At 42.1% G+C, this 24,500-nt stretch overlaps 1 pseudogene; it reads right to left on the bottom strand.

The window, feature by feature from the left end:
* LOC128062095 (40S ribosomal protein S14-like) overlaps positions 1 to 23,804 on the bottom strand; it is a 36,025-nt pseudogene extending 12,221 nt beyond the window's left edge.
* Between the last annotated feature and the right edge of the window lie 696 nt (positions 23,805 to 24,500).

Below are 24,500 nucleotides of genomic sequence, written 5' to 3'. Positions count from 1 at the left end.
CATAAATCCCTATTACAGTGTATAAACATATAAGGAACTTAGGTTTCTGTGTAATAAGAAGCCTGAAAACGGGCAGTTTATAGATGATGTGGCTGGTCATGTTACCATCAAGACTCCAGATCCATCCTTCATTTTTTCCCCGAATTCAGCAGGTGACTCCTGCCACGTGGTCACAAAATGACTGCTGTATGTTCATCCTTTACATCTATATTCCAGGGAGAGAAATAGGGATGGTGCCAACAGACATCGTCTCACAAGTCTTTGCTTTTTATTTGAATAGGTTTGCTTTCTCTAAAAAATTTCAAGTATGTGACCTTTGTTCAAACTGGGTCACATGACACCTACTTACAAGAGAGCACAGAAAGTATTTTTGCTTTCCAGTCTCTAGTAAAGAAAGACACAGAAGGTGCAGGATGGCTGTAAGGTGGTCAACTCAGAGTGTTTATCACTGAACTGAGTCCTCCCAGGACCCTGAAAAAGTGAACAAAAATTTTAATCTCTGCTTTCAGTGAATTTGATTTAATCTTATCTTAGACATGAGCATGAATACTGATGAAACTCAATTTTGACAATTTCTTTATAAACGTTCCATTAATAAGAAGCAATGTGATTGTTTGGGGAGATACACATCCATTAAAATGAGCGTGTGGAGGAGATGACAGTCAGAAGACAGAGCTGAAGAATCATTGTAAAATGTGAATTTGCTGCCCAAAAAGAAAAAGCAAAATGAACTGTCGGCATTAATTACTAGGTATGAAGCACTTCAGCTCCACTCGATAATAAATTAATAACATCTAGAGAGCTAGTACAGATAATAGTGGGATGATGGTGATTTGCCTTCCAAGGGAGACCTGGGTGTGTTACAGCATTTAAAAGAAATCTGTCTTCCAAGAGACACCATCATTCACTTGGACTTGATGGAGTGCTTCTTCCAAGTGAACTCTTTATTTTACAATCAGATGGTAACATCTACACTTTTGTTTTTGAAGGTCAACAATCTATCTTTGTTTTCTGGAGGTATTTTTGTGCTCTGCAGAATGGCGTAAAGGGATGATCTTTAAGAGAGGGTGAGGACCAACAGCAAATGAATAGTGAAGTTCTGGAAAAGCAACAGATGTACGCTTAAAGAAGATTTTGACTCAAAGTGACAGCAAATCAAGGTCTTCTGAAGCTTGAAGTGGCACGTTTCCCATGCTCACATGTTCCTTTGAATTTTCTGTTACTGTTGCCTTCATCTTTCCTGGTCAGTGAGAGAAGGGCATTTGTATTGAAAGAAAAATGGAACTCTAGAACATGTTAAGATCATAAGAATGTGTGGTACTGATGGCAACTGAAAAACAATTGAATAAGCTCTTTCTTAGGCTTGGAACATTCTTCTTGGGCTTCAGTTAGTGTCTCCCTCTTGCCATTCAGGTCTCCATTCAAATGTCACTTCCTCAGGGAAGTCTTCCCACCCAGCACACCACCACTCCCAAGTGACCATATTTATGTCTTTCCTAAACTTTTCACAGTTTGTTCTTAGTTTGTTAACATCCTTGTTCATCTGTTTAGTTTGTCTCTTCCACTAGTTTCCCAATGATTTGGAAGCACAAACCATGCTCATGTATTATTTTAAAATATGCTTTTACTTGTTTTCAATTTCTTTCATTGGTGTTTTATAGTGTTCGGAGTACAGGTCTTTTGCCTTCTTAGGTTTCTTCCTAGGTATCTTATTCTTTTTTAAAAAACTTTGTAAATAAACTGATCATCAGATGTTAAATATATAAACAAGCAGATGTGATTTGTGAACTGAACAAAGGCTTTTGACACTTGGAATAAACACTTGATGGGTAGGCTGGATTCTCTGCCCTTAAAGAAAAGAGCCATAGCTGGTTTGAATATAATGTTTAATGTGAGATACAGTGGATTAGGAGAGTTGGTACAAAGCTAAGAGATTCAATTCTAGCCAGTGAGTTAACAGCCTAGACACTTGGACAAAAAAAATGGCCAATTGCCCTGAGTCCTCTAAAGCCCTTTGCACAGCACCAGCTAGAGGCTCCACACCAAGACTGACATTGACTACCTAAAGGCTTTAATAGCATCTACTGTTCCCCAGAGGGCTTCCCTGGTGGCTCAGACAGTGAAGTACTCGCCTGCAATGCAGGAGACCCAGCGTTCAATCCCTGGGTGGGAGGATCCCCTGGAGAAAGGAATGGCAACCCGCTCCAGTATATTTTTGCCTGAAGAATCCCATGGACAGAGGAGCCTGGTGGGCTGCAGTCCATGCGGTCACAAAGAGTCGGACACAACTGAGCGACTAATACACGCATACTGTTCCCAGAGTGAAATCAAGACACTAACTGGCCTTAGGCCACATAGCAGGTATAGTTTTCAGGACAGGCTTGAGGAAAGTGGGCATAGAACTGGACTCAGGGTTTGGTTGCTGCACATTTGCTGGATGCAGCGTTCTGTTCCTTTGGATGTGATGGTAAATAGGACTGTTTCCTTAATTTCTCTTTCGGATACTCTCTAGGACTTCGATAGGCATCAGCTTACAGGCAAATCCTGTATTGGGTTTTGTTCTAAGTGTGTCTAACTCCTAGACTGGCACAATCTAAAATCTTACTGGGGCTGTGAATGCCTATTCCTGAGTGAGAAGCAAGGGGTGGTAGGCATAGGAAAGCATTCGAACTGGGGTGAACTTGAGGTCCTTGTTCTCAGAGCCAGCTGATTTTTACCACCTAGGAATTCAGGCCAGGAGTAAGCAAATCTAATATAGGCAGAGAGGACTGAAATACATTGTTTACCTAATAACCCACTCTTTAAAAAAAAAAGGGAGGTAATTAAGATCAAATTTAAGAGAGCACCTGAAGTTTATCTGAAAATTGCTAGTTCTCAATCTCTGACCTCCATATTTTTACTCTTTCAAAAGCCAGTTTCTTTTTTTAAAGATTTTTGGTGTAAACCATTTTAAAAGTCTTAAGTGAATTTGTTACAATATTGTTTCCGTTGTATGTTTTGTTTTTTTGCCTCCAAATCATGCGGGGTTTTACTTCCCCGACCAGGGATCGAATCCACACTCCCTGCATTGGAAGGTGAAGTCTTAACCATTGGATCACCAGGGGAGTACCCTAAAGGTGCTTTTAGAAACTGTGCTATCATTAGATTAAAGTTCCCCTTCCATCACACAAAGTTGATATATAATGGTCCCAACATACTTTGTACTCAACTTTTAAAAATATTTATATGGCTAGACTTAGTTATATGGGGAAATTCAATTTCTATCAGAAAGCACATTTTGTGTTAGAAAATTAAGTAAATCCAGTGCGAGAAATCAGAGCTACAATATGTACCATGTAAAAGAATTATGCATGTGTTTAAATCTGTCCTGCTCATTCAGCCAATAACATTGTAAAATGCTATTTTGCATTCATGGTTACAATCAGATGGGGTGTGAAGGGTTTTCTGGAAAGTTTTGTATAAAATTACTTATTTGGCATATTTAATTTTAATATTGCAAATAGTGTGCTGCTTTTAAAGAGCCTGTACCTAAATGAAGCTGGCTTAAAGAAAAAGAATTTGAAAACTAGGCTTGCCTGCTTCCTTGAGACAGATGTTATTGCAACACGTATCTGAACTTAATTATACATAGACATCTTCTTTGATGGTTAAGTCGCCGGCATTTTTATTATGTTAATGAGAATTAAGGATGGCTGAATAATCTTCACTATCACAAACAGATTTGTAAATCATGGTCTTAGAATTTTTTTTTTTTTTCCCCACAGTGGAAACTCTTGCATTTCTTGTATAATTCCTAATTTTTTTAAAAGTTGCTTCATGGGTCAAAGTAAACAAGCAGGGATGTAGTTTAGAGAGTGAAATCCTTTCTGCTATAGAATGCAGTGGAATAAATTGCTTGGTAATTACACCTTCTTTTATTATTTTTTGTTTGTTTCTTTATTTTTTGGCCATGCAGTTTGGCATGTGGGTCCTTAGTTCCCCCACCAAGGATGGAACCTGCCCCCATGCATTGGAAGCCTGGCGCCTCAACCATGGACCACCAGGGAAGTCTGGTCATTATATTTTCAGCTAATTATTTTCTATTTAAAAATCTTAATCTCTTCAGGTTGAGCTTTTCTTCCTTTTTAAAACTTTTTAATTAGAGGATAATTCCCTAACAATATTGTGATGGTTTTTGTCATACATCCACTTGAATCGCCATAGGTATACATATATCCCCTCCCTCTTGAATCCCCCTCCCACCTCCCTTCCCAGTTGACTGTTGCCACCTACGAATTCAGGCCAGGAGTAAGCAAATCTAATGGAAGCAGAGAGGACTGAAATACATTATTTACCTGAAATCCCATTCTCAAAAAAATTTAAAAAAAAATAAGGGAAGTAATTAAGATCGAATTTAAGAGAGCACCTAAAGTTTATCTGAAAATTGCCAGTTTTCAGTCTCTGACCTCCATATTTTTACTTTTTCAAAAGCCAGTTTCTTTTTTAAAGAAACCCCTCCAGGCTGTCACAGAGCGCTGGCTTTGGGTTCCCTCTGTCATACATCAAACTCCCACGGGCTATCTATTTTCCATATGGTAATGTATGCTTCTATGCTCTTCTCTCAAATCATCCCACCCTCTCCTTCTCTCTCTGTGTCGACAAGTCCGTTCTTCATGTCTACGTCTCCTTTGCCACCCTGCAAATGGGATCATTAGACCCATCTTTCTAGATTCCATATATGTGTTAATATATGATATTTGTCTTTCTCTTTCTAACTTCACTCTGTATAATAGGCTCTAGGTTCATCCACCTCATTAGAACTGACTCAAATGCATTTCTTTTCATAGTTGACTAATAAACCATTGTGTGTATGTTCCACAAGTTCCTTATCCATTTATCTGTTGATGGACATCTAGGTTGCTTCCATGTCCTAGCTATGGTGTGTGTGAAGTCGCTTCAGTCATATCCAACTCTTTGTGACCCTAGGGACCGTAGCCCACCAGGCTCCTCTGTCCGTGGGATTCTCCAGGCAAGAATACTGGAGAGGGTTGCCACGCCCTTCTCCAGGGGAGATTCCCAACGCAGGGATCAAACCCCTGTCTCTTAGTCTCCTGCACTGGCATTTGTAAATCTTGGTGTGTCAAAAAGCCTATAGGCACAGAAATATGAGAGACAGTAATTCTGACTGTGTGTGTATGTCCACAAGGAGACAGGAAAGACTCCATAGGGAAGATGCTGTTTGAGAAAGTCTTATAGGATGGCCAACCATTTGCAGTGGAAGGAAGATCTGGGGCTCCTAGGAGGTCTAATCACTGTCTAAGAAGACTGGAGATGCTTCCATTACCTTTTCCTTATCAGTTCACACCAGAATAATGAAAAGAAAGAGAAGGCTTGTCAGGAATGATTTGGAGAAGTGATTGAGAAGTGCTTTAATACAAAAGTTTACCTGGAAAAAGCAATCAAATACATGCATTTCAAGGGTGAAAAAGATAGCTTTTTCTAATGTTTTCCCTTCTCCTTGTAATGAAGGTGAATTATTTAACACAGTCAATAATTTTCCCGTTTTCAATGTAATGAGGCTTACCAGCCCTACATTTGGCACATTCTTTTCTACTAAGCTTTCAACTAAACCCCAGAGATAAAAGGTGTTTTACTTCAAAGAAATCTGATTATTTTTCATCTAGGAAATTCCACTGGCAGAAATTCAAGCATACCGCATCAGACCTCAGTGAAATCCATGTTAGAAGTTCCCCTGTTTGTTTTCAAAGTGCTGATAAGCAGTTCTCTTCCAGGCTATAATTGACCTTTGTGAATGAAATTGGTAAATTTGAGTGTGTAGATAAATACCTTTGTGAAAGTCTATAGATTGAGGGCCTGGACTATTAAGGCAGATGGGGCAAATACAAGAAAATCTCGGAGAGAATTAACAAAATATTGGAGAATATAATAGAATATTAAACAAGAGAGAAAGTCAAGTTTATGTAGACTGTAACCATGAAAAGTCTAATTGTGGTCACTGGATTGGAAGGTCACTGTGTGTTCTGGGGGCTCTGTTTCCAGGATTCCCCCAGTGCTGCCTACAGCAGACATAGCTGGAGGACAGGGGGCAGAGGGAGGGAGGGACCACTTTTGTCACTGATCCACTAGCCTTCCACTCATGCCAACAGAGTGGGAACCTACAAGCTTGAACCGTCTATGCTGGGAGTTTCTTTCCGCTGATCTTTGCAGAAATGGGATGTGTGTCCTGTCCCTTCAGGTGCTACAGTCAAAGTTTGGTTTGCAAGTAGACAGTGGAGCTGCCCACTGCCCTTGGTCCCTTGTGCAGAGGCATACACAAGCACAATATTTGGCTTGGAGTAGACTTGAGTCAAACTTGGTCTTGGCCAGAACCATAAATGTCTTTGATTACAGCGCTTCTCCCATCTGATCCCAACTCTCTCCTTGATAAATGCAGGTGGAAAAAGAAAAAAGTGGGGTGGCGTGAGGGGCATTGCTTGCGAAAATTGAAAAACCAAGGTGAAAAAGAAATGTTACAATGGGCAGGATACCAAGACTGTCTCACACTAAGGGACATTGAATAATATAATGACTGTATTTACATTATACTCTTGTGGGAGAATAGTTGCCCAAAGTGCAGGTTTTAAAAATCCATACTTTTGATTCATAAAGACTGACCTGTAAGAAAGAAGGAGAGACATGCCCACCACTCACAGGCCAAGTCCGTCATAATCTACATCCCAAAGCATCAAAACTACAGACTTTCTTTTCCACCTGAATTTGCCCCAAATGTCTCCCATTCCTTGAGTCATTGCAAACTGTCTTTGTGATCTTCAGGGGAGAAAGAGTCTTTTATTCATCCAGGAAGCTGACTTTGAAATAAAATTTAATATGCATTTGAAAAAAGGTCAATATATTTTTCAAAAAGAGATCAAATATACCTTTGAAAACAAGAGGAGTCCCAGTATTTGTGCAGAAGAACAAAAAGGAGTGAATTTGAAGATTTATAAAGGAAGCATGATGGCTGTTTGATGGAGAGAAACAGTGATGATTTTTTTTATTAATTGAGTTTTTAAGCAAATTAGTGATAGTAAGTTCTTTTGATTTATGGAACCTGTTGTCCAGATCAGTATTCCCAGTACCTGGTGCTTAATAGGCAATCACTAAGTGTTTGATAAAGAAATACTGGCGAGAACCATCCAAGCCAAGAATTCAATATTCACATCAACATTATGACCTGTGATACCACTTATTATCAACTGTTTCCAGGATGAGATGACTGTGGCATTGAGACAATGAATAGCTTGCCCAAAGTCACCGGAGGAGAAAATAGTAGAGCTTGGGTTGGAATCCAGGAAGTCTGATCTCAGAATCTGAGCCCTCAACTTCTCTAAAGAAGTATCTGGAGGGGAGAAAGAAAGGAATCAAAATAAAGCAGGAGCAAGACAAGTGGGAAGGGAGAAAGGAAGGGCATATTGCTTTGGCCATTAGAAGGTCATCAGAGATCTTCTAGGAGCAATTTCAGAAGGCAGCACAACAGGCCGCACACACTGCCTGTTTGGATAGAAAGTATGAGAATGAGAACGGGAAGAATGAAGGAGTGAGAAGATGGGATGTTGCGGAGGGACCTGGTCCACTGAAGCAAACAAGGATAAAACTTCCAGAGTGTGACAACAGATAAGCACAATGAGTAAAGCCATCCCACCCAATGATCTGTTTCTTTTAGGAACTGAGAGGCAGGAGCTTTTGAGAGCAGGGCATGTGGGAAGTGACTGGTAGACTGGGAAAGGGACTTGGTGAGGAAGATGTCAGGATACACCTCCTAGGAAAGCTGAGTGGCCTTGAGAGTCAGCTCAGGGCTGGAGACCATGAACTAGCCAAGAAATCAAGGATATCTTTGGGACTTCCCTGGTGGTCCAGTGGCTAGGAATCTGCCGGCCAATGCAGGGGATATGGGTTTGACCCCTGGTCCAAGAACCAAGATCCTACGTGCCAAGGGGCAACTAAGCTCGTGACTACTGAAACCCATGTGCTCGGGAGCCCATGTTCTGCAACAGAAGAAGCCAGCAGGATGAGAAGCTCATACACTGCAATGGCAGAGTAGCCCCCACTTGACACAACTAGAGAAAACCTGTGCACAGCAATGAACAGCCCGTGTGCCACAAAGAAGACCCAGCCCAGCCAAAAAATAATTAATTAATTTAAAAAGTATTTTGAGGTATTCTCTAGGCCAATAGCCTGTGCACAGGAATATTCTAGATGGGTGTTTGAAGTTCTCAGGGGTTTTTAATTGGCTGGGTATATGTAGTGGAAAGATGAGAGGACCAGGATGTGGCTTGTCTTTGTACAAAGACAATTAAGAGGCTTGCTTGTGAGAGCCTCATGGGACAGAAAGCTTCTTAAGAAGCAGTATAACAGACAGGAAGAACAGGGAGGGATTGAAAAAGAATGGGGCTAAGTGAACTTTAAGGGTAGACACAATGAAGTGGGGCACAGGAGTTGTGCTGCCTATAGAGGTGTGACTCGGGATGGGGGTTTGCTACTATAGCATCTCAGTGAGTCAGTACAGGTGGGACAGAGTTTAAATCTGATGTGCAATCCATAGGATTCTGTAGGCTTCCCAGGGACACACCAGGCTGAAATGTGGTTCTGAGTTCACCACAGCATCTTGTCTAAGGGTTTCAATGTATTCCTCCTCTGGGCTTCAGAGGGTTGACTAAATGTGCCAGGGAGGTGCCCATTTAGCCACTAAAAAGAAAAAAAATGGGGACTTCCCTGGGTCCAGGAAGACTCCATGCTCCCAACGCAGAGGGCCAGGGTTCACTCCCTCGTCAGGAAACTAGATTCCGCATGCCAGAACTAAAAATCTCACATGTTACAACCAAGATCCAGTGCAGCCAAATAAATAAAGAAAAGCAAATATTATAAAAAGGAAAAAGTGCCAGTCATTCCCAGATGACTTTGGTTTTACTCATGTTCTGGATTGTTGTTGTTTTTTTTTCTTCCAGGAATGATTCTCTCCTGTGCAATGTTCTCTTTTTACATGCTTAGATATTTTTAAATATGCAATTTTATATGATGAGATTATATGAACTGATTTAGAAATTGATTTTACTACCCTGAATTTGGGTTAAATGGTCTGTAAAATAAAGATTATCATAATGCCCACATCATTGCGTGGCATAAAGATAAACTGAGATCATCGTTGTTTGAAAGGTTCATATATAATGTCTTCCTATTTCGGTTCAGATCCCAAGCCCTGATGTCAGAGAGAATGAGTTGAAAATTACTGGTGTTTTTATTTTCCTGGCTAAATTCGTACCATAATGGAGCAGTATCATTAGCTAAACTGACAATCTATTCAGCCAACTGGCTGTGATATAACTTGATTCTTGACGATTTATTACTAATTTGGGTGATAGCCATTATTTCCAATTATTCAAATACAGTCCTATTGAATTAGCATTTTTTATCACACATTGGTTAAACTGACATCTTTTAACTTTGAATAAAATGTGACTTTTATATGTATCTGCAAAGCTGAAAGCTTTCTGCCCCCTTATTGGTTTACACGAGGCCTTTTCCAGGGAGATGTCTTGGTAGGTCCCGCTGGGCTGGGGACATCTCTGTGGGACTGGTTGCTAAGCGACCAGCTGTAAGGATTCAGAAAGGGAGAGGTGACACTCAGTGAGGAGGTCTGGCAAAGAACCATCTATCCTGAGGTCAAAGGGAATGCAGAGTTTTAAGGGCAGAGGGAGATGAGGGCCTAGAGAGGTGGCATAGGAACCAGGAGGGTGACAGGAGGCAGAGTGATGGGTGCCTTTCCCACCACCCTGGATGCTCTCAGTAAAGGGACTGAATGAGGGTTTGTCAACTGTGGTGCTCTTGACATCTGGAGTCAGATGTAACTCTTCCTTGTGAGAAGGCTGTCTTGTGTATTGCAGGCTGTTTAACAGCATCCCTGATCTCTACCTACTAGAAGAATCCCCTTTCCAGAGCTGACAACCAGAAATGTCTCCAGACAGTGCCAAACACCCCCTGTAAAATTTCCTTTGTTTGGGAACCATTGAACTAAACCTGTGAAATCCTTGTTGGGATGGAACATTATACGGCCAGAAAAAGAGGCTCAGTTCAGTGTCTGGATATTTTTTTTTAATATTTATATGTCTGGCTGCACCAGGTCTTTGTTGTGAGATGCAGGGTCTTTAGTTGCAGCATATGAGCTCTTAGCTGTGGCACATGGAATCAGGTTTCCTGATCAGGGATTGAACCCAGGCCCCTGCGTTGGGAGCTTGGAGTCTTAGCCACTGGACCACCAGGGAAGTCCCTGGTAACTGGATTGACATAAAAGAGAAAGAAAACAGACAGAAGAATTGCATAGAAGTGACTATGCGGAGGTGAGGCCTCCAGATATCTGCACACACTATATGTGTGTGTGTTACAGGCAGGACGAGGGGAGCAGCATGTGTATGTTCTGACTGAGGGTCGCCATATACAGTTGTGCAGGTTGCAAGCAACTCAGGGTGGGGAAGTCATAGTTATAGTCACAGAGATCTTAGATTTTTACAGAACTCAGGACAATATTCTGGCATACAATGGCAAACCTTTTAGAGAAAGGTGTTCTTAAAATTTGTCTTTTGTTTCCTAATCCTCACTTTATAAGTACCACCTGGGCAAGCTATGAAGTTGTACATGAGAAATCAAATTACATTTATGTAAATATTTAGGAAAAAGAGATTTATGAGAAAAGGCCAAGTGGGCTGAAGTGTGAATGTAAGAGATTTGGAAGACCATATAAGAGATTATTTTTTAATTAATTTTTATTGGAATATAGTTGCTTTACAATGTTGTGTTAGTTTCTATTGCACAGCAAAGTGAATCAACTGTATGTTTACATATATCCCCTCTTTTTTGGATTTCCTTCCCATTTAGGTCGCCACAGAGCACTGAGTAGAGTTCCCTGAGCTATACAGTAGGTTCTTGTTAATTATCTATTTCACACATAGTATTCTTAACAGTGCTTCCAACTGGAATATGAGCTCTGGGCATGAAGAACTTTGGCGGACTTTTTCATTATACCTACATCTCATTGGAAAAGACTCTGATGCTGGGAGGGATTGGGGGCAGGAGAAGAAGGGGACGACAGAGGATGAGATGGTTGGATGGCATCACTGACTCGATGGACGTGAATCTGAGTGAACTCCGGGAGTTGGTGATGGACAGGGAGGCCTGGCGTGCTGCGATTCATGGGGTCGCAAAGAGTCAGACACAACTGACCAACTGAACTGAACTGAACTGAACACGAATCAACCGGGTATGACTTCTGCTATTAAAAACAAGAAAACTCAGATAAAAGTGCAATACATTTGAAAGGCAGCTTTCTAATTGAAATCACACAAAATATGTATGTGTTTCCAAGAAGTGACAAGCGGGCTGGGGGCTTTAAGTGGTATCAATGACTTCATAGAATCAGGATTTTCCCCCAAGGGACAATTTTGAACATTTCCAGACCCTGTCACAGGCTTGTTACGACTTCCCCTCTGTGGAGCTCAGAGGAAGCTCCTTTACGTTGTAATTGACTGAGGGTTTTCTTCTGGTCCATGTGCTCCAAGGAGATATTGTCCTTCCCTACCTCCTCCCAATTTCCAGGTGACGGATGTGCTAGGTTGAATTCCATTTGTTTGCAATTGTATTTGGGGAATGCAATCGATTAAATGGAAAGGTGTTTGGTGATGAAGATAAAACACTTTCACAGGCTTTATGAAATTGGATTTTATTAGGTGTCGAAAGTTAGCCCATCGTAGATCAAATTCACGCTCAGATTTCACAGTAGTTCCCAACAAGTTAAGATCCAACTCAGGGGTTTCCCAGGTGACTCAGTGATGAAGAACCCACCTGCCAGTGCAGGAGACAAGGGTTTGATCTTTAGGTTGGGAGGATCCTCCGGAGAAGGAAATGGCAACCTGCTCTGGTATTCCTGCCTGGGAAATCCCATGGACAGAGGAGCCTGGTGGGCTACAGTCCATGGGGTCGCAGAGTCAGACACAGCTGGGTGACTAAATAACAGCAAGGCATCCAAGGTTCTTGAAGGAAAGGGATTGCCAAATGTTGCAATTTTATCCTCAGGCCCATCAAGAACCCTCTTACAAGAGAAAAAGAATGGAGATTATTTCTTAGACTTCCAGCTCAATGGTACAACAGGGGTAGCCTGGCACCCTTCTACTTCCATATGTACAGCTCAGAAGCACAGTTCTCAAGGGTTTTAAACTGATTCCTGGGTTTGTGCATTTCTTTCCGAAGAACCACTGTTTAGGTTCTTTGCCTTTAAAATTTGACTCCAACGTTAACCTGGCAACCCAGCAGGATGGCTGGAATGTTCCTTATTCCACAGAACTTCATAAGCTTTGAAAACTTGTTTGTTCTTTTTTTCTTACTTCTTTTTGATATCTATGCTTTGAGCTCCTGCCCACAGATTTCTCACATAAACAGAAGCCACTACAGAAACTTTCCGCTGTTAATACAGGTGTTTCAGAAAAGTTCTTCCAAATAGGAGGAGGAGATTTTTTTTTTCTTTTAATTTAAATTAAAAAAAAATTAAATCCATTCTTTAAAAAAAAAATTATTGGAGTACAGTTGATTTCCAATGTTGTGTTTAGGTATACAGCAAAGTGAATCAGTTATACATATGCATGTGTCCACTCATTTTAGATTTTTTTATGGATATAAAGCACATGAAAAGATGCTCAGCATAACTAAGTATCAGAGAAATGCAAGTCAAAACTATAATAAGGTATCACTTCACACCGGTCAGAATGGCCATCATCAAAAAAAAGCTACAAACAATCAATTCTGGAGAGGGTATGGAGAAAAGGGAAACTTCCTACATTATTGGTGGGAATGCACAGTGGGTGGGAATGTACATTGGTGCAGCCGCTATGGAAGACAGTATGGAGGTATTTTTAAAACTTGAGCTGCCACTCATTCAACCTAAAAGTTGAAAATTATGTTTTATTTGGTGAAACTTTTTAGGACTTAAGCATGGGAGGCAGCATCTCAAGTACCCTGAGAGAACAGCTCCAAGGAGGCAGGAAGAGGAGCCAGGTTATATAGAAGTTTGCAACAAGAGCAAGTAGTCTGATCGTCAAAAGCTTTTTTGTAACTTTAAAAAAAAAAAACAAAAAACAGATACACCAAGTTAAGAAATGTAGTGTTTCTGTGACTGGGAAAAAGCAAGAGTCTGGGTTCACTGAAATCATGCCTTTGATGTGTGTACCTCAGCTGTCTGGGGCCAGTATCCTGTGTTTTCACATCCTGAGTTTCCTCAGGGCTCACTAGCTCACCTTCCATAGTGGCCGCAATTGCTGGAGACATCCTTGTTTAGTGATATAGCAGGAAACATTTCATTTCTCAGGTGTCTAATATTAGGCCCCCCGCAATGGGTTTCCTCATTCATAATCTCCTGGTGACAAAGACTAGTAAGAAGATTGTTCTATTATACAATGAGTACTTTATCAGGACCCTGTACTTGGTACCTTATGTAATTTGGAGGCTTCTCAGAAAAACTCCAGTTCCAAAACTGGACTCCCATCTGGCTTATATTTATCTATTTTTATCCCTCCAAGGGATGATAGGGTAATAGATGGTGTCAAATTCATCATACTTATTCCTATAAATTGTCTATACTGCAACACTCAGCGGTCATGGATAAGATGCAATGCATTTCTTAAATCTCCTTTGGTGTATTCAAGCTCTTTGGATAGAAAAGTGGCCCTGAATAAATCAGAGAGGGAATATCCCTTTTTGTCTCAAATGATGCATAAGAAAGCTATAACTGGATTTTTTCTTTTTTTAAAAAAATCATTTTATATTGGAGTAAAATTGATGAACAATGTGGTGTTAGTTTTAGGTGTACAGCAAAGTGTTTCAGTTATATATATACATGCATCCTTTTAAAAATTCTTTTCCCATTTGGGTTATTACAGAGTACTGAGCAGATTTCCTTGTGCTATACAGCAGGTCTTTGTTGGTTATCTATTTTTAACTATAGTAGTGTGTACATGTAACTGGATTTTATGGCTTCAGAAATTAATGGAGTTGGACTTGGATGGAGGATGTTAGCAAATATCAGTGATATACAGCTTCTTTCCTGGAGGAAGTTATTAAGGGTTAGAAGTTCCTTTTTTTTTTTCAACAGGGCAGAGGGCACCCTACAGCACTTGGGTAATGGGCTTCAATGTCTCCTCTGTCTACCACCCACAGCTGTACGAAAATCCAGGTCAGAGACTCAGGACTCTCTGACTCCTGGAACAGAGGTCTTCTCTTTCCATGGAGAAGTTAGCAGTCGGGATCCAGTGTGTGATAACAAAAAAGTGGAGGATAACCTCATTAGACCAAATCCGCCTCCATCTCACTAGGATCAAGCAAATGAAGTATTCAGCCCAGATGCATTTTTAACTTTGACATCTGTTTTAGAAGCTTTTTAGGAAGGTCAGGAGAGCATCTCTATGGGAGGATGACTCTAGGTTGAATATTGGAAAATTAAGGTTGGAGGAGGAGCAGATGGGGACGTGTTTGGATAGTAAAGAGTGGACGAGGCAAAAGGAAAAGGAAACTGTCTTTCCTTGAAGATGGATGCTTCTTAGCTGAGGACCTGCAGATATTTCAATGTCCCTGGAGGCTGGACCTCAAAGGAAATAGCCACAAATCATGAGACATGACAAATAAGAGGGGCCAGACCTTTCAGGGGCCTAAAACAATTAAGGAATTCGGACCCTATCTGAGAGCAATGAGGAGCTTTCCAAGATTTCTTAGGAAATAGATGGTCAAGGTCAGAATTCAGCTTTGAAACATGACTCTGGTGTCTGTGAAAAGAATGAATTAGATAAATCCATAGAAGCCAGGAGCAGTGCTAGTCTGTCCTGGGTCTCATCAACTGCATGTCTGTTTCCTCCCAACTTCTGCCTCTGCTGATTTCTGGTCAAACTCTAGAAGCAGGGGCTGAATCCTTATGATACTTAGTTAGGCACATCCCAGGATCCATCCATGTTCTCATCTCTACAATCCATCTTATATGTTGTATCATTTGCTTTATCTCTTCTTCTCTGACAAAACCTTGACTTCTACAGACATGCATAAATTCGAAAGAATATTAAACCCAGTGTGACATGTATACCATTGGGTGTGAGAGATATTAGGGTCATACACATTGTTTATTAGGATAAACATTCAATTTCATTATTATAGTGGCATTTATTCTTTTTCAATATTTTATTTATTTATATTTTGGCTGTTCTGCATCTTCTTAGCTGCATAGGCCTTCTCTAGTCTGGGTGAGTAGGGGCTACTCTCGACTTGTGGTGTGTGGGCTTTTCATTGCAGCGGCTTTTCTCGTTGGAGGATGGACTGTAGGCATAAGTAGTTGTGGCTCCTGGGCTCTAGAGCACAAGCTCAATAGTTGCGGCTCACAGGCTTAGCTGCCCTGTGGCATGTGGGATCTTCCCGGATCAGGGACTGAACCTGTGTCTCCTGCATTGGCAGGAGGATTCTTTACCACTGAGCTACCAGGGAAGCCCAGTGACATTTATTCTTATTCTATATAAAAATAAGCATGATTGGGACATCAAATGCAAAAGAGTATAGATGTTTTGGCCTATTACAAAGGGCAAATGAATATTAAAGTTTAAAAAACTCAATTTATAGTAAAAAAAAAAAAAAGAACAAAGTAAGAAGTAGGACATGTGGTCCTTATACAAAGCAGAATGTGATACATGAATGACTCCAGTGTGGGAAACGAATCTCAGAAATCTATGAACCTCAAATGGAGGGTATTTTGTCAAAGATTGAAGTTTCTCAAATTTTCCATGGGGTGCAGGGGACTTCCCTAGTGGTCCAGTGGTTAAGAATCCGCCTTCCAAAGCAGGGGACACATTGGATCCCTGGTCAGGGAACTAAGATTCCGCATGCCGTAGGGCAGCTAAGCCTGAGTACCACAACCAGAGAGAAGCCTTTGAGTTGCAACTAAGACTGGACAAAGCCAAAAAAAATTTTTTTCCAAGTGATACATAATGCTATAAACAAAAGCTCTTCAAAATTAAAATGAATGCTCTATGCACTTGCAGTACACTTCAGAAAATGTTAAAATTATTTTTTAGATTCAGGAGTGTTTTCTTGACTAGTGTCCTTTCTGTAGCAGGTGAATTTCAGAAGTATCCAGCATTGGACAGCACACAGGAAGTGCTCATTTCAAAGCAAGAGCACCCACAAATCTGACCATGTGGCCCCTTTGTCACTGTTGAGGGAACCAGGTCCGTATTCTGAGGGAGGGGCAGGGACTGCGGTCAACGTTCTCAGGGATTTTGAGAACCTGGGTATAATCAAGGTCCTGACTCAAGCCAGGCAGGCGGACAGGGGCTCCCACTCAGCTCCTGCGGGGCTCTGTTCCTGAGGATTAAAAGTGGTGTCACTTCATAAACCATGTCACAGCACAGCTGTCCTGGTGACGACACGGCACCCAAATCCCAGGCAACAAATGTGAAAATAGAGAAGTGGGTCTCCATAAAACTAAAAGGCTTCTGCACAACCAAGGAAATCATCAACAGAATGAAAAGGCAACCTATAGGCTGGGAAAATATATTTGCAAACCATTGATCTGATAAAGGAGCTTATATCCAAAATAGATGAGAAACCAACTGGGCTTTGTAAAGATAATTCCACAAATATTCACGGAACTGCTATTACATTCCCATCACACCCCAGGTACTTAGAAGGGTTCAGTACAACGTTTTCAGATTCTTGATGCCCTGGGAGCTGGGAGTGGGGAGATGTCTGGGGGCTTGGTGTGATTGGGAGGTATAGGATGCCTACGGTGGAGACTGTTTAGGATGGAGACGGAAGGCAGCTCCTTTCTCTGCAAAGCCTTGGAACAAGCATTTCCACCCTAATCCCAAGGCTGTGGGGAGGAATTTATAAGCCCTCAGAAGCATCTCACCGTGAAAAGCGTCTGCAGATCTAAAGCAAGGGAAAGGCAGGAGGCATGAGCTTTCGGGACAAGGGCCCTTCCTCTTTCATTTTGCCTGGAGTAGGGTCCTGGGGAGTGAAGCTGGCTTGTATCAAAAGACAGTTTTAATTTCTGGATGCCCATATACTGTCGTGGGGATGCTGCGGTTAAGAGCAGGCTTGAGAAGGCTCATTGCAATTTTATTAGCCTGTGCTAATTTAACTTCCCTAGGAGTACTTATAGGAATGACTGTAAGTACCATTACAAGGGGGAAAAGCCAGAAAATAAATGTGCTTGAACGTACTTGAGAAAACGGCAGTGTAAAAATCACATATTACTTGTCTTGGTAGTTTTAGCTTTCATTTCTGCAAACCGAATATCACATATCTTCTCAATAACCTCAGAGTCCTAGGACTTTCTGGTCATTCTCATCCAAATTCTGAGTAGGGTTTTTTTAAATCATCTGATGCAGATCATTATATTAACATTTATTTGCCCGAGCTTCTGGACCTTGTTACATGGAAGAGTGAGTAAACTTTCCAATTTGAATGAAGAGGTATTTATGGAAAATGAAGAACCTAAGGAAATAATCTGTTATAATTACTCAGTATCTTCTGTGTGTGGTCAGATTGCGTGATTATTTTTGGACCCACACAATCAGGCTTGAGTAGGCTAGATATGTATTATTAATGCTGTACCTGCTAACAAATGCCATACACACAAAAAAAATGAAGGAAGTTTTTTCTGGTTTCTGTTTAATTTATTTGGTTGTGCTGGGCCTTAGTTGTGGCATATGGGATCTAGTTCCCTGACCAGGGATCGATCCTGGGCACCATGCATTGGGAACATGGAGTCTTACCCACTGGGCCACAAGGAAAGTCCCCTGAACAGGTGTTGAAAGCATATTTAGCAACTGCTCGGGAACCATAACCCAGACCTACCCTGATGGAATGCGGTGGTTATTTCATCCACGATCCCTTACAGATTACAGATTTCATCTAAAATACACTGTTGTCAAAGGGACATGGCTTTACACGAACTCTGGGGAGACAGTGAACTGTAAGAGTCGTAGCATGTTAGGGATGCGTATTGTGTAAACTATAGACACCTGGATTCAAATCATCATGTCAGGGACTTCCCTGGTGGCCAAGTGGCTAGGAACCCACCTTGCAATGCAGGGGATGTAGGTTCAATTCCTGGTCAGGAAGTAAGATCCCAGATGCCTCAAGGAGCAACTAGAAGCCCACATTCTGCAGCTGGAGAATGTGTGTGCACAACAAGACTGTCTGACTCAGTGAAGATCCTGTGTGCCACAACTCACACCGGATGCAGCCAAATTCGTGAATTAATTAGCTTAAAAAATCTTCACATTAACTCACTAGCTGAAACACTGAGTAATTTGACATCATGGAGTGGCCTCTTGTTGTTCATTGTTCAGTTGCTAAGTCGAATCCCACACTCTTTACAACCCCATGAACTTTAGCATCCCAGGCTTCCCCTTCCCTCACCATCTCCCAGTGTTTGCTCAAACTTATGTCCATTGAGTCGGTGATGCCATCCAACCATCTCATCCCTTTCTCCTGCCTTCAATCTATCCCAGCATCAGGGTCTTTTCCAGTGAGTCAGCTTTTTGCATCAGGTGGCCAGACTATTGAAGCCTCTTACTACTAAAATCCAGGTAATCCTTATCTCCGTCACCTCGGGTTGAGCAAATTAAACGAGATCAAGAAAATTAATAGAAATGGGCTATGCCTGTGCTATTCAAGTAATCTTGGCTACTGTTACTATTTTTGTCCATATTATACCCATTTGTTCTAGAGTATAAAACCCTCATGGATTCTAACACAAAGGCACATTTGCATTGTAGACAGAAATCCTTTCTCTGAAATTGTTTTGTAACATTTAGTGTTTCCTGTGCGGATATTCACTGGCTTCATTCATTCCATTTCTTATCAACAGCAGCAAGTTTGCTATCTTCCAACAGGCTTACCCCTCATTGGAGCCTCCCAGGAGACCTCTATGAATGGTTTACTTCCCTAAAGTTTCCGGAGGTTAATTTGCCTCATAAGGCTTTTTAATTGACGTAATTTTTTCATGTTCTCTTAGGTACCAAGAAACTGAGGTCTGGGAATCTTGCCATCCATTGATGATGCTTTAAGTGAGCCTGTTTCAGGGTGGGGGAGAAAAGGCAGCAATTATTTCTAACACCGCCCAACCAGCTTTTCCCTTAATTAAGAGTGAGCTCCCTGGCAAGTGAGGGTAGCCGGAGATAAAAATCCATTAGCAAAATAAACAAGCTGATAAACGTCTACTAGACCCTGTGGAGAACTTTTTTCTATGAGTCCAAAATTGAAAGCTGATTGCCACATCATCTGTAATTACTAGACTCTCTTACACAGCCAGGCACTTAAAGGACTTGTGCAATTGCTGAAATTGAGAGGGATTATCTTTATAGCCCTGGTCAAAGCTTAGTGGAAAATGCACTTTCTTAAATGCACTATTCTTAAAATAGATGAAACAGACTCTCCTTGACCCAGAAGGTGAAGTGGCAGTGTATACAAGTGGAAGGTGGCAGGTGGCAGAGAGGAAATTTTTTTTTGCTTTTTCATAACTTTCAGGTCATCATTGCCTTGATTCTCCTGGGCTACATGAACTAAAGCTGCAGACTGCATTACCCAACAAAGGATGGTAACTTCTATACATTATCCTTGGGAAGTGTTTATAGAAACTCATTTTATGTGTTTTTTCAAAGCTAAACATGAAACGGAGCAGGACCCTATGGTCCTTGCCCTCCATGTCCTCAGCTGGTCTTTTGTCTGTGGAAAAACCTTAGCCAAAGAACAAGCTTAATCAGAGAAGTGAGAAAATGCAGAAACAAATAAAAACAGTTAAAGGAGACCAAATAATGTAGTCATTAAGTATAGTCAAGGGCCATATACAGTTCCTCCTCATAGGCCCTCCTCAAGGGCCATAGATAATATTCTGAGCCATCTCTTGGGAGCTGTCTTGTAGATACTGACATGCTCATGGAGTAGAAGAAGTTAACTACATGATGACCAGACTATAGCTATGACATAAGCTGCCACAATTCTGAGAATAGGTCTCAAGAAAGGAAGTAGAATAACCCTGGAACTGATGATTAATTTTACTTAAAACAATCAAGGGAGCTTCCCTGGTGGCTCAGATGGTAAAGAAACTTCCTGCGATGCAGGAGACCTGGGTTTGACCCCTGGGTGGGGAAGACACCCTGGAGAAAGGAATGGCAACCCACTCCAGTATTCTTGCCTGGAGAATTTCATGGACAGAGGAGAATGGAGGGCTACAGCCCATGGGATAGCAGAGAGTTGGACAAGACTGAGCCATTAACACTTCCACTTTCTTTCACAACAATCAAGATAATGCTGGTCAGATCACCAATGACCAATGTGAAGATGACTGTCAGAGCTGACTGTTTGTTTCTGCATGTAGCCTTCTCCCTTTGCCTGGAAAAGCTCTTGCCCGCTGATTATCAGTGGGGAGAGTTGGCCTTTGGACAGGTGTTTCCGCCCTCCCCTTTTGAATGGTTGCTGTCATTCAAAATAAAGCAAACTTTCCTTTCCACCAACCTGGTCTCTTTAGTGACTTTTGAGTTGCAAGCAGCCAGCCCTCACTTTTGGTAACAGTGGTTTTTCAAAGCTGAATGGAATCCAGTTATTTTGGGAGGCTTAAGCAAATATCTGGGTTTCCCACATGGCTCAGTGGTAAAGAATCCTCCTGCTCATGCAGGAGACGTGAGTTCCATCCCTGTGTCAGGAAGATCCCCTGGAGAAGGAAATGGCAACCCACTCCAGTATTCTTGCCTGAGAAATGCCATGGACAGAAGACCCTGGTGGGCTAGAGTCCATGGCGCTACAACAAAGTTTGACAGGACTTACTGACTGAACAATAAGCACATATCAGTCATGTTTCTCAGCTAGATGGGTATCCCAGTGGTCTGCCAAGGACAGATGTCTGTCCTCTCTCCCAGAGACATCCAAGGAAATACAGAAACTGGGCAGCTGACCCAAGGTCACACTCCATGGGAACACGGGACAGCAGTTAGAAGACAGGATTGCCTCAGGGAGCCAGGAGGGCAACCGAGAGCCTTTGTCTGCCCGTGGAATAGAATCATAGATAATCTGGGGCAAAAAAAAAAAAATCCTGATACTCGTCAGCTGGGCCAAAAAGCAGAGCCATCTACAATGGGGTGAATTAGGGTGAATGAGGATACCCTCAACATCCTTGTGAAACTGCAAGCACAGCTTTTTGTTCTCAACTCTTACGAAAAATGTCTTCTGCCGTAAGGTGATGGAGAGTGGTTACCCATGGTCTGGATCCAAGGTGCAGACTAAAATATTTTTTAATTAGTTACCAAAAATAAAGTTGAGAGGTTTCACATAAAGATCTATGTTTCTAGATTCTGTTGAAATCACAGGATCTGGCACCCCAAATCCACCTTCTCAGCCAACATGGGCCAGGACTGTGCTCTCCACCCTCCTTCCCCTTTAAATGATGTGTGATCCCTACTTGATGTACTTGTAAATGGATGAGGCCATGGTCAAACCCAAATTCAGCTGCTTGCTGCTCAAAAGGCCAATCCTTGAGAGACAAGCGTTGGTGGAAAGGGGAAAGCTGCTTTGTCTTGGAGGCCAGTGACCAGGGAAGATGATGGAATGATGTCCTAAGAACATCTCCAAGCTATCAGTTGGGAGACAAAGGTTTTAAAGGCAGTGGGAGGGAGGGGGCTGCCAGGGGTGTGTTCAGCACATGCTCAGTTCTCAGATTGGTTGACATCAAGGTGAAGTTTTGAGCATCATCAATCTTCTGGTTTCAACTGGTCTGGGGTCTACGTGCTTGCGGTCACAAGTTTCTACCTGGTGGGGGTTTAATTCCTATAAAAACAACTTATCAATGGTTAGAGCTTTATCTGTATTTTTTTAGAATTTATTCTTATGTTATTGACAATGTGGCTTACAGTTTTTCCAACTAAAAAAGGTTTTTTAATAATTTAGAATAAAAATTAAAATATAACTCTGATATAGATTTTCATTTATTTACCTGAATTTTTTTATGGAGCTGGGAGCTCAGTGACTCTGCTATTGGGCTGGTTTAGTATCTAATTTGTTATCAGTTTCTTGGTCCAACAGGTATTCTTTGTTTCTCTATATTCACATTTCCTAATCACTCTCTTTTTGTTAAAAAAAAAAATCACTATCTATCTATTTATTTTTGACTGCTGGTTCTTCATTGCTGTGTGAGGACTTTCTCTAGTTGTAGCCAGTGGGGGCTTCTCTTGTTGCAGCGCACAGACTCGGTGCACGGGCTTCAGCAGCTGCAGCATACTGGCTCGTAATTGTGGCTCTCAGGCTTAGTTACTCTGTGTCATGTGGTATCTTAGTTCCCCGACCAGAGATCGAACCCGTGTCACTTGCCCTAGCAGATGGATCATAATCACTGGACCACCAGCAAAGTCCCTAATCACTCACTCTTGAGCCAGTGCTTTGAGATTCAGAGGCCTGGGAGACCAAAGCAAAAGCCTTTTACTTTAAACATAAGGGCTTGAATGCAGTTTCAATCCCCTCTTTTCTCTGATACCCCTCAATCTTGAGGGGGGCAGTATTGGATGAGAAAAGGAATAACGTTATTTTTCTGGTTTCTGTAGTCAAGGAGCGAGTATTACAAAGGAAGTATGCACAGCGTGCTATGGGTGCAAAGACACGTGTGTGTGCATGCAAGTACCACTGTAAGCAGTTTGGAGGTGCCAGTGTGAAACTAACACTGCAGAGAGGGGTGCACTCAACATCATTCCTCTGCCCAGCCCTGGGGGCACCCCAGCAGGCAGTCCTGACCCTCCTATGGAGTTCTACTGAAGTTATATACAAGCCTTCTGTCCATATCTTATGAAGTAAAAAGCTGACTCGGGAGTTTATGATTGTAGACTTAGGGAATGAACTTAAGATTGCCAAGGAGGAAGGATGGGGAAGGGATACTTAAGGAGTTTGGGGTGGACCTGTGTGCTTGTGTTAAGTCACTTCAGTCATGTCTGACTCTTTGCAATCCCAAGAACCGCAGCCCACCACGCTGTGCACAGGATTTTTTAGGCAAGAATCCTGGAATGGGTTGTCATGCCCTCCTCCATGGAATCTTCCCCATTCAGGGATCAAACCTTCGTTCCCTGCATCTTCAGCATTGCATGTGGAGTCTTTACTGTGCTGAGCCACCAGGGAAGCCCAGGAATATCCATACCTACCATTTATTGAGTACCTACTATGCACAGCTATAGATAAGGAAGGTGAAGTTCAGAAAAGTTAGGACATTTGCCTAAAGCCACCATAAAGGAGTGTTAAAGCCAGAATTCTGTCCTGGAGTGAACCCTTAAACACTACCCTTGACCTTGGCTCAAAGGACACCAGGCAGGTCGGGAAACACGTGAAGGAGAGTGATTGAGGGCTGGTGGGGGGAGAAAAACTAGAGGTTCCAATGGCTGATGCCGTGGACAATGAGGGCCCATGTTACCATTTTTTTAAAAGAAACTTAAAATCTGTATTTTCATGTGGATGTCATTAAAAAAATAACTACTTTTTTTTTTTTTGCAAACCAAACAAAATACACTGCAAGCTGAAGCTGGTGCCCAGATGGCAGTCTGAACCCACAGCCGTGCACTCCTCCAGCCCAGGTCTGTCTCCAGCCCAAAAGGTTCCCCCTGCCCCAGACACACCTCCCAGCCTTTGATGTGTGACTGCGGCTGCTCCAGGGCCTCTAGCTTCTCCATCTGCTGCTTGGTCTCATTGATGTTGGAGCAGATGGTCTTCATGGCCTGCAGGGCGCTCTGGACCACAGGGTAGTCAGGCTACTCGCCAGGGGTCCTCTTGCTACATTTAAAATGGATAACAAGGACCTACTGTATAGCGCAGGGAACTCTGCTCAGTGTGATGTGGCAAGCCAGGTGGAAGGGCAATCTGGGGGAGAATAGATACATGTACATGGATGACTGAGTCCATTTACTGTTCACCTGAAACTATCACAACATTGTTAATCAGCTATACCCCAAAACAAGCCTGGTAACTCAGTGGTAAAGAATCTGCCTGGCAATGCAGGAGACACGGGTTCAGTCACTGACCTGGGAAGATCCCACATGCTGCCGAACAGCAAAGCCCGTGCTCCACAATTACTGAGCCTGAGCTCTAGAGCCTGGTTGTTGCTTAGTCGCTCAGTTGTGTCCGACTCTTTGTGACCCCACAGACTGCAGCACACCAGGCTTCCCTGTCCTTCACCATTTCCCAGAGCTTGCCCAAACTCATGTTCTTTGAGTCAGTGATGCCATCCAATCATCTCGTCCTCTGTCATCCCCTTCTCCTGCCTTCAATCTTTCCCAGCATCAGGGTCTTTTCCAATGAGTCAGCTCTTTGCATCAGGTGGCCAAAGTATTGGAGCCTCAGCCTCAACATCAATCCCTCCAATGAATGTTCAGGACTGATCTCCTTTAGGATGGACCGGTTTGATCTTGTGC

This window comes from Budorcas taxicolor, chromosome 17 (assembly GCF_023091745.1).
Source record: "Budorcas taxicolor isolate Tak-1 chromosome 17, Takin1.1, whole genome shotgun sequence".
Lineage (NCBI taxonomy): Eukaryota > Metazoa > Chordata > Mammalia > Artiodactyla > Bovidae > Budorcas > Budorcas taxicolor.
This window is presented reverse-complemented; position numbering and strand designations above follow the sequence as displayed.